This window comes from Hippoglossus stenolepis, chromosome 17 (assembly GCF_022539355.2).
Source record: "Hippoglossus stenolepis isolate QCI-W04-F060 chromosome 17, HSTE1.2, whole genome shotgun sequence".
NCBI lineage: Eukaryota > Metazoa > Chordata > Actinopteri > Pleuronectiformes > Pleuronectidae > Hippoglossus > Hippoglossus stenolepis.
This window is the reverse complement of record NC_061499.1, coordinates 16,539,727-16,551,243: the sequence shown is the minus strand read 5'-3', so window position 1 is coordinate 16,551,243 and position 11,517 is coordinate 16,539,727. Positions and strand designations below refer to the sequence as shown.

General features: G+C 43.9%; 1 protein-coding gene across 1 annotated transcript in view; it reads left to right on the top strand.

Annotated features, from left to right (window-relative positions):
* The first annotated feature begins 4,521 nt into the window (after nucleotides 1–4,521).
* The window catches only part of ube2ql1 (ubiquitin-conjugating enzyme E2Q family-like 1), a 32,422-nt gene continuing 25,426 nt past the window's right edge, over nucleotides 4,522–11,517 (top strand). Inside the window, exon 1 of the mRNA XM_035182773.2 lies at nucleotides 4,522–4,650. The gene's annotated coding sequence lies outside the window, so the exon portion shown is untranslated. The remainder of the gene's footprint in view (nucleotides 4,651–11,517) is intronic.

Below are 11,517 nucleotides of genomic sequence, written 5' to 3'. Positions count from 1 at the left end.
TATGAATGGTATGTAATAGAAAGCGCTGTGTGTATATAACACTGTATGAATGTGTGTGTGTGAATGGGTCAATGCGACTGCAAAGCACTTTCGAGTGGAAAAGCGTTAAACATAAATACAGTCCAGGTGTGCTGATGTCAGATGGAAGGAAAGTTATATTAGCTGTAGCCTGAAGGTAAAAGAAGGCGGCTTGTGACCAGGTTGTCACTGGATCAACTCCACAGGTGAGAAATGGGTTCTCTCCTCCATTAACATCGACATTCAAGGTGCCCTTTGTGTAAAACACTAAACCTCTATCATTCTCTGGAGCAGTATAAGACTGCAATAAAACTACAGAGCTGCTAATGTGAGAGTAGCTGTGAGTTAGAAGTAGTTTGCTGGAGAGAAGTGTGCCTGCCAATTAGACAGTCGTCTCTTTTAACTTTGACCCAGTGTTATACGACCTCCGAATCTGCAAGTACGCACAGGTCCGCATTGCATACATTTTGTCATCAGGAGGGAGCACGGGAGGATCTGTGCAGGCGTACCCACCAATTTGCTGTGGCACAACAAATGGTTCCAACTGCTCATGAGCTGCAAAACAAGAATGGACTCTGACTTTGGAGATATTCTTTGATTAGGTCCAGCACTATATCTATAAAAGATAAGAAAGGCTACAACCATAATACATTTTTGTATTAAAGCTTAATGATCACTGTCTAGAAAAATGGTGTAGCTCTGAATCAGTAATAATCCCCATCCATACTAACACACCTGAAAACACATGTAACCGTTTACATACACTGAGGATGTGCATGCCAGTGTAAACAGGAAGCAGATTGTCTTCTCTGCAGTCGCCTGCTTGGTTACAGAAAGTTCTACAAACGAGAATCAACAACAAGAAGAGGAATTTTTTTTCTAGGACTAACAATGAGGTGGAATGTTACTGACAGTACGTGTTAGCAACAAGGAACATTTTGCCTTGATCGCTGGTTGCCAAGTCTGTTGGCAGTCCAATAACTGTGGCATCCTTTCCAAATGTCTCATTTTTTCTCGTCTAGACGACAACGCAGCCCTGCGGTTTTCAAACTAAAACAGGGCCAACAGTGTTTCAAAACAGAGAAGTTCTCAGTTAAGCCGTTTTCAGACACCACCTGGAGAATTGGGTACGGACTTTACCCACAGTTTGCTTTCCACACATGCACAACGTAGCAGGAGGTTTTCTGCACAGACAAGTTCACAACAGCAACAAATTCTCCCCATTATTCAGGCGAGAGGCCGGAGCAGCCGGGTGATCATGCATATCAACACTTTGGTCGGCTCTTATCACCACAAACTGTCTTCACACCTTTGTCGTCTTTTTTCAAGTAGAGATATATGTTTTCTTTTTTAGCATCTGTCGTGTGGTAAAAGCATCATCAACCCGAGCAGGGGCCAGGCGCAGAAGGTCTGCAGGAAACTCTGGAGGCTCTCACTCGGACATTCACGTTCCCACATGCACGTCCTCTGGAGAAAGTGCGGAGAATCTCCAGAGTTCGTTTCATGTCTGAAAGCGGCTTTAGCGTGGAGAGCAGGTTCAAACATGGCAGCAAGCGTGATGCCTTTTAAAACTAAATAACGGAAGTGAGGATGTAGCCAAAGACAACCACGGATAAAGCAGGATGGATGGCATTTCAGCATTTTGATTGATTCATAGTGTATGTACTCAGAATATATAAACAGAACACGTCCTCCAAGTTGAGTATAAAGCTCCTTTTCCACTGGTCAAAAACCGCACTATCATTTGGCTTTTTGTCTGCAATGGGAATGGATACAATCAGAATCACTCATTCAAATGACTCTGCTGAAGGCAGGTTTTTATTAGCTCTGACTGGCAGTGATGGAAATAACAGACCTTGGTGAATGCAATAATTTCTTCTTCTTTATTTTTGCAGTCTAGACACCGATGCTGCTCTTTTCCTGTGTGGTGATATGACACACATTTGACTGGCGGGCATTAGTGCATGAATAGCCATTAGCTAACAATGCGAGTGAGACTAAAATGACTTAAAGAGGGTTTGGTTTAATTAATAAAGATTAGCCTACTTCTCCACACACCAGAATGAAGCCAAGGTCCACACACACCAACGTCCAGCTAGTTCCACTGCAGCTTTGTTATTCCAGTAAACCGTCCATCACACTCTCCAAGTACAGGAGGCCATTTTCCCGGAGAATGAGTTCATGACATTACCATCTAATCTATCTTCATCCCCTTCCTGTTCCTGGCAGGAGAACAGCATGGAGTAAAGGAGTGAGGGTCACATCAGTTAATAAATAAAGATGCGTCTTTACACATGAATGGACAGAACAATTTGCTTTCAGGTCCTCACACGCTGTCATGATGTCACTTGAAGATGCTTTGATGAGAAACACAGGTCGATGGATCAGCGCTGTATCAGAACAAGGGGTGAAATACAAGAATCTGACTTTGAATGCATTTTTTGATTGTAGCCTTCGTAACAAATATGCATGAAAAGATGGATATGTGCATGACCTTGGTGCCGCTGTGTGTGTGTGTGATGTGAGAGAAGATTACAGTATTCCTGACTCTGAAGACAGTCGGATATATATATATATATAATATGCAACAAAAACAAAAGGAACATCCCTAGAAAATCACCAACATTTACTGTAACACAATCTCTGCCCTCTGTATTCTATCAGGGGGCGTTAAAACCTACAAACCCAGACAGATTAATTGTCTTAAGTGAGCTTATGGACATGGATAAGAAAAGCCAGAGACATCCTCACCATAGCGCTGCTCTTTCTGTTCATTGTGTGGAGGCATGGGGAGCGAGAAAGTGGGTTAAGGGGAAGGGAAGATTAAGGCAGAGGGGCTGCAAAATTAAATGCAAAGCTGCTCGGTCTTTGAGACGGGATTAGTCCATCGTCCCTGCACACTGACAAATGAGCCGAGACACAGTTTAAGTCCAATCTATCACACGGGAATTATTATAACGATGAACAGACTCGTGCACAAAGGTCGCGGATACATATTTTGCCGGTGACTCTGGGTAACGGGAAGGATCACTGACCTGACATGTCCGACCTTGACCTCGCAAATGGATAATGATATATTTTTTTCTGGAATATGAATCCCGCACACAGTCCTTTATGTGAACATACAGCAAAAACATCCCCACTCGTCCCTCCAATGAATTGTTAATGGAGGGCTTGAAAGATTTAGTATTACACCTTCCTAAAGTTGGTGTGCTGACAAGAGACGTATTAAAACAAGACTAAACTTCGGAACAATAATACTCTGGGTTAATTAGCACTAAACACAGTTGATGGGAATGTCGTTAGTTTTGCAGCTACACATTGAAGCTTCGACCCAGTGATGGTGCTGTATGAAAAACTCTGGGGTTCACCAGAGTGATTAGCGCTATTACCTTATTACCGTTCTTTCATTTTCTCCAGTGAAGAGAAGTGAGAGTGCTGCGTCTTTGCCTGACGGGGTCACTCTTTAAGACTTCCCTCACTCCCCGTACTCCTCTCTTAATTTCGTGTCCGCCCGAGCAGACAAAGCGCTGACATTGTCGGAAAATCAGCAGTTTGCTGCCAATCTAAATTTGGCCACCTCACAACTGTGCACTTTAAAAAAGAACCCCCTCCTCTCCTCTTCACCCACCTCCCCCTACTCCCGCTATCTAGAGACCAAAGCCCAAGAAACAAGGTAATTATAAATTTCCTCCCCTGTAACTTCATCGCACAGGTAGAGCCAGGAGTCACACAAGCATGTCCACAGATGCAGAAACACGCAAACACACACACAAATTTTCATGATTTAAAATGCATCGCGGTGCCTAAAGTGCAGCAGGCATGTAACGCAGCAGCCCTGTCTGAGAGGACTGTGTGGAGCATGCATCATTACTGTGAGCAGGTGTTGCCGCTCCTCTCTGCTGCTTTTCAGCGTCATCACTTTCTCGGGGCCTCGAGGAGAAGCTTTCACGACCACAGCCACAGCCCCATACATATCGGGAACAGGAAAAATGGATGTCCTTTCAACCATTTCCAACCTACAAACCTGCACAAATGTAAGTTATTCATGAGGCTGACTGAGTGCATTCTCTAAAAAAAGTGTTTGGTTTGGAGCTTGAAAGGTGAAAACAGCCCAAATTACATGAAACAGCAGTTAATATTTCATGATCCTGTCTTTGTAGGTTCTCGGGGGTCTTACGAGTTCAGCAGTGATTCACTACAATGCTCCGAGAGGCTCCGTGAGGACAGCACAAGTCTTGATCCCAGATTAACTTGTCCGAAGACCGGGCACTGTCATAACAGCAGAATTATGTCTGAAAATGTGGTGTGTCCAAGAACGGAGCTCTCCCAGCTGTGAGCCACATCCAGCTCCGTGACGCAGTGTTATGTAACTCGCAGCCAGCGTTGCCACTGATGCTCTGCCAGTCAGGACAAGCCATTAAGCTGCTTGCCCTTTGAGCACAAGTTAACTGGGTCTAAATTCGAAAGCTTAGGCTTAGCCAGGCGGCGATACACTGACTGACCGAATTCTGTGTGTGAGGGATGATCAAAGATTCGATGTTTCACTCGGGGCACAAGCTCCAGCCACAGTGGGACACTGGGAGTTTGGTGAACAGCGGGTGTGGAGGGCAAAGCACAGAAGCCGTGAAGGTAACACACAGCAGGATTTAGGTGTTGGGCGCTGAGGTCTGTTGAACGCTGCAAGTGAAACTGTTATGTGACACGTTGGTACCAGCAGCGCTTCCTCCCTAAGCTGCTACATTTCTAACTGCCTTGGTGTGATTCCAGACTCGGCTCTCCTCGGTTGTTGTCCTACCAAATACCCTGCAGTGCCTTCCAAGAGGCAACGTCGACAGCAGACTGAAGTCAATACAGCTGCTATTAACAACTCAGACACGTCTCACCGGCACTTAAATAACAATGAATGCCTCCTCAGCTTTAAGTCTCTTAATGGGATTACTATTTGTATTTTGAATCAAACATTTTCATATCAGATAAATCTATTTTTTTCCATTTTGCACTTGACTTAACATCAATACTGAAATCAGTCACACCTTATCATGCTTGATTTGGCATCTTCCTAGTTGTGTGCAGGCATTTTAAATTCTGTCTGACTGACATCTCTCACCTCATGATGACCTCAGGTAATTCACTTTAGTGAGGGCAGATGTGCCTATATGGGCGAGAGTGTGTGCGGTGTTCCATGTGCCCGAGGATACGTGAACACGCCTTCGAGGAGGTTATCAGTGGACATTAAGGGTAAAAACACGGTGTAAATGACGCCGTTACGAGTTGATTATGAATGTCGGGGCTTGTGGTCACTTGGATGACCACACTGGAGCAGTATGGAGGCCTGTTATGTTTTTTCTGTTGTTTTATTACGTCTGAAGAAGAGGTCCCAATTGGCTTGAATTGTATTAGATTCAGCTGCAACGCTGTTTCCCCCCCGAAACTCCAGAAGTGTTGTGTGGACTCAAACCCTCCATCGGCGTAGTGGTGAGTAGATAATTAGTGAATTTACATTTTTCGGTGAACTATCCCTTTAAGTCACTAAAACAGAGAAATTTACAGATGCCTTCCAAAGCGCAAGTTTTCAAAAAATCAGTTTTTTTGCATATCAGTGTGTAAACGAAGCGTTTCGGGAAACAATGACGTCACAGTTCACTTCACACATGCCCACTGCTGCTTTGTGCCAGAACGAGCATGCGGCTATGTACTGATCGACAGGAGAATGAGTTTACTGAGCATCCTCACAATTTGCTCTGGAATTAGATGGGTTTTTGATGTAGACTTTATAAAGGCATGCTTGTTTGAGAACTTGTAGTTGTTTTTCTGTCCTCGTCTGGATGCAGATATTCTGTAACACAAAGGTTGTGTGGAAAGAGATTTTTTTTTTAATAAAGGGGGAAACATTCATTTAGAAGATATCAACATCAGATATTAGTTTCAATCCTTACGACCTTTAACATTAAGCTGACTCTGGCTCTTGTGACCATGTGAACTATGACTAACAGAAATAGCATGAAATTGTTATAGCAACAGCAAACAGCCTGACTTTGACAGGGGATCATTGCCCATACAGACAGTCAGTTGTGCTTTCTTATAACCATGATATTAACCTGAACTTTAACTAGTCATATGAGTATTCACATGCATTTTGGAAAGTACTAACAAATGAACTGCAAAGAAAAAAATAATATTTCCTATTTTTCTCCATTAGTCTTGAGGACATTTTTTTGGTTTTGGGAACTTCCCACCACTTTTATGCTTGTTGTGAATGTACAGTATTTCATTGAGACAAACAACCAACGCAGTTTTTTACTTTCTTTCTTGGAATGTTGTTATTCACATTATCACAAGAAGTCCGTTGTCTGAAAAATGTGACATTGGTATTTCATTTGAACAAACAACCTCATCTTCTGTTTTTTGCCTTGAGGACATTAGACTAAGTGAATTAAAAGATTATGTCTGATGTTTTTTTACACAAAAAACTGTTCTTTGATACAACATTTTGTTGTCTTCTACTTGAATATATTATTGACCCTATCACTTGAAAAAACGTATTCTCTAACTTCTATGAGGTTCTACCATCCATCCATCCGTCAACTTCCACTTATCCGGGCTTGAGTAATGGAGGTAGCCCGCCCAAGTTGGGTATAACAGAGGTTTCTCGCCCCTGCCACAATCTCCAGCGTTCCCAGTCCAGATGTATGTAGTCCCTCCAAGTTCTGAGTTTACCCCGGGGTCTCCTCCCAGTCGGGTGTGTTTAGTAAACCTCCAACCGAGGCAGCCAGGACGCATCCTGACTAGATGCCCAAACCACCTCAACTGTCCCCTCTCAACATGAAGATGCGGTGGTTCTACTCTGACTTCCCTCCAGATGTGTGAACTCCTCACCCTCAGCCCAGCCACCCAACAAAGAAAACACATGTCGGCCACTTGTTTGAAATCTCGTTTTTTGGTCACCACCCAGAACTCATGTAGGACCATAGGTGAGGGTAGAAACATAGACCGACAGGTACATTTCCTCAACAGAAAAGGGTGGCACTCTGATATTACATGTTTGGAGTGACTTTAGAGTTCAAAGTTACAAAGTTTTGTAATTTGAGATGTAAAAACTTTAAAGCTTGACATCTCAAATCCAGAATTCAGGTCAAACCAAACCTGTTTCCTCGCCTGTGAAGTTTACAGTTGAATAAGTCTGGAAAATCGTGGCCTTGGGCAACAATTACCATCAGATTTGAACAAAATTATTCAATAAAATACCTTTCCCACAGTGAGAGAGTGAACACACCTTTCCACATCCAGAACTGGAAATGAAACCCATCAATCTTTTCTCTGCCTGTGAGCTGAACCTCATCCAGAATCATTAAGACTTTTAATTAATTCTGCCCGAGCATCTTGATCAAAAGTCATTAAGCAAGCCGTGGGCAAACCTTGTCACGTCCTCCCACCTCCAGTGAGGACGCAAACTGTCGGTACCGATGAAGACACAAGTCAGAGCAGAAATAAGGAGTGGGAGAGGGAGAGGCAGAGAGAGGAGGGATGACTGGGCTTGTTTTGTCCATTTACTACTTTGTGATACGTCAGATGTAGGCAGCAGGTGGTTTCAGGCAGTGTGGTTTTGAGTCACCAGGAGGAGGTGTGTGTGGGAAAACACAAACTGCCTCTGACCTGATTAAATAACTCATGTAATTGTGGGGAGGATCCAGAGAAAGGGGATGAAGTGAATTGTGTCAACGTGTGTGTGTGTGTGTGTGTGTGTGTGTGTGTGTGTGTGTGTGTGTGTGTGTGTGTGTGTGTGCGCACGCAGCAAGCAGAATAAAAAATAAACGTAAGAGTAGCTGCTACTGGTGCTAATGTCACATAATAGCCCCCAAGCTACACTTTGAATTAGACTACTGTGAAGACACCACCTTGTCCAAACACACTCACACACACACACACACACACACACAGTTGGGCACCTAAATTCTTCACCCTGCTGTGGGATCAAACTGAACACACAAGTGGCTGCGCTTGCAAATTTGCACACACAAGAAAAAAATCACAAAATATAGCCCCCACCCACACACATACACCACACTTAAAAGGCCAACCGACAAAAATATGCATACATGCAAAGCAACCTAGCAGGACAAGAACACACACACACACACACACACACACACACACACACACACACACACACACACACACACACACACACACACACACACACCCAAGACAGTGATTAATGAGCTTTTGTATGTGTTGTGTACCACCACATCTGCTGCCACAGGGACTTCAGCACGAGCCGGAAACAATATGGCCTACAAGGTCCATTATACATGGCCAGTCCCATTCAAACACACACACACACACACACACACACACACACACACACACACACACACACACACACAGATGGGAGACAGAGAGGGAGTGTGAGGGAGAGACTTCTGCCTTCATTATGCGGGTGGCAACCTCATTTTGTCCCCACCCACCCCCTTCCCACACACACAAACACATGACCCCTGCAGACACACACATATGTCCATGATACATTATAGATCCATCATCCGTTCCTGTTTCATTCAGGTTGTCCTGTGATTGTAACCTGCAGACAGTCAGCATACGGTCAACATGGACCATAATGCCAATGATCATTCTTACCTTTTTTGGGGGGAACAGCAACAAAATGCTTATTCCAAAAGCTATAAACTGGTAAAACTAACACAGAAAGCAATTCAGGCGAGAAAATGAATAATTATTTTAAAAGCACAGACTGAATAAAGCCTCGAGCTGGTATTTTAATCTGGAGTTCTTAAGGAGCAAGTTGTGGTTGAACCTGGAGTTTGTTTCAAATGATTTCCAACACTTTGCTCATTAAAATAAACCCAGCTAATAGTTACTTAAAGTAAAAACTGATCCTGGTCTTGAATCCTCTCTTCTGAATCCTCTGCAGACACAATAATGTTTGGTACCAGTCAGCTCTACATGCACCTCCTCTTGACTTCTGTGTTTCTTGCTTCCCTGCAGCCCTCTAATCTATATATATGGTTGGCACATAGACAGATGTGCGTGGGCGGAAGTTTGTGTGATGTGCATGTGGCCAGGTCAATCGTGCACGGTGAAGTGTGTTGTGCTGCGTGTTCGCTGTGGAGAGTGAGGAGCGAGCGGGGGGGGTGGGGTCGACCGGCGTGGCATATATGCAATGACCTCTGCGCGGGTCACATCAGAAAACAGAAGTTGATGCCAAATGGCGAAACAAAGGAAGGGCGTGGTTGCGAGTTTTATGGAGCTTGGCGTGTGTGTGTGTGTGCGTGTGTGTCCATAGGGATAAAAGGGAAACCCTGAGGACAATAGAGGTTGTGTGTAGCAGCTGACTATGGGGGAAATTATTCAAGAAACAAATTAACATTTCCCTCGACCACTTGGGACACCACCTATTAATCTCACAGAGCCATCTTAAAATGATCAGCAGCATTTCCCTCCAACGTCCTCTGGTTCTCTTACATACTCAGAGACTGCTTTAATACAGCATTTCATATTTGCTCTTTACAACAATCAGTGTCTGGTGATATTGTTTTTCATGCAGTAGTGGAAGGTCTGATCCTTTACTTTGGTAAAAGCGCCAACAAATCCCATCTCCCGGTTACTGCAACTAATGATTATTTTTGTTACTGATTAATCCACCAACTCTTTTCTTGATTTATCAGTAAATCATTTGGTCGGTAAAATGTAAAACTGCTTTCAGAACTGAACTCTGAACTGAAATATCTGGAAAATGCATAAGTAAGCCCTATGTGAGAATACAGCATGAAAAATTCACCTGGAGCGAGCGTGTTGATGACGTTTCAGATGGGGAAGACTGGGATTGAACTGCCGACCTTCTGCCTACTTCCTGTAATTGGTACAAAAGTCCAAAGATATTCCAAAAGAATGTTTGCACACTGCAAATGAATAGAACAATGGTTCAGTTGAATCAGGACCAAGACCACGTCTTTGGGTCATGAACTATGGTCCGAGGAGCCTTTCACACCTGTTGTTTTGGTTCCAACTAAACTAAAGGGTCTTAATGTCTGGCCCTAACAAGGTAGGTTGAAAACCCCTAAGAGGAGCAGAAACAAAGAAAGGTGGGGAGGTGTAGCCTTTAAATAGCTGCCAGCAGGAAGATATTATCCAAAAGACAAAGAGAACCACTACAGCTAATACTGTATATAACAAAGGAGAAGCCCCCTCTTGCCAGCTTGTGTTGATAGCCTGAAAACACACAGCCTCGGGCCAAAACAGCCTCTGGCAAACACCGACATTACAGTGGCTGTTAGGATGTGAGAATCTCCACTGGTTGTTTTCTCATGCACTGGTGAGAGAGGAAGGATAACATACGCTCTAATCATACTTGGTACGTCTGAGGCAGCACCACACACACCAGTTTACAGTAAATCATAACTGTGAATATGACGGCTCATTGACTCGTGTAACCGCGCGCCGACAGCCAGTGATGAAAATGATCGATTTCCTCTTTTCACCGTGTAATGAGCAAGGTTTAAACATTTCAGTGGGATCATCTATTCCCTGCTCAGCACTGCCGCCGCGCCTCCTGCTTTGTTGTGCACGTCATTAACACACACGGGGAAGAGAGTATCTCACACACACACACACACCACATTTTCACCTCTAACATTTACCGACATGAGAGAACGAGTAGGGGCCGTCTATACAGTCAGATAATTAAACCAGAGGGAAATTAAATTTTAACAACTCTCTCCTCCCCTTCCCTATCTCTTGTCTTTCTTTTTCCTTTTCTTTTGTCTCTCTCTTTCCTTTCTGTCTGGTTCCCTCCCACTCTGAGCAAAGCAGCCCAGCTGCAGATGAAACCAGGAGGAGGAAAGTACACTTGCTTGCACTTAGGCCGCAAAACAGACACGAGAATAATATTTTTTCATGCATCGACTTGTATCTGTGGTGTTTCTATATTTCAGCTCAATTACTCAATTACTGCTGTTGAAGGGTGCTTTGCTGGGGCAGGTGTGAGGAGCATCGTGAGGCAGCCATCGTTGAGCTAATTTAGAGTTTTCATTTAGTGTCTTTATCGTTCCATTAATGGCCATCACACACACACACAAACACGCACACACACATTCAAGCAGACAGCGGCAACCCTGAGTAGGTCCAGATGGTATAATAGTCGTGTTCATCACTAGCCTTTGTGCAGTGTGTGTCATTACTGTTTGCAACACAATCGGGCCCTGCTCACCTCCACAGCAGCACTATATGACTTGACTCACTCTGTGTGCCTCCGCATTTGTGTGCGTGTGCGTGGATGTGTGTGGAGTTAATAGACGCTCAGAAAGCAGTGTGTGGGAGTGTGGATCCTGCTGTGATGTGTTTTACAATTCATGTGCGAGCCCCGGAGTGCTGTAGATTCTCGAGCACAAATCAGATGAGAAAGGGTCAATTACTATTACAACAATATATTGTTATAATATATTGACACACACAGACACTCACACACTGCTTTAACATTTACTA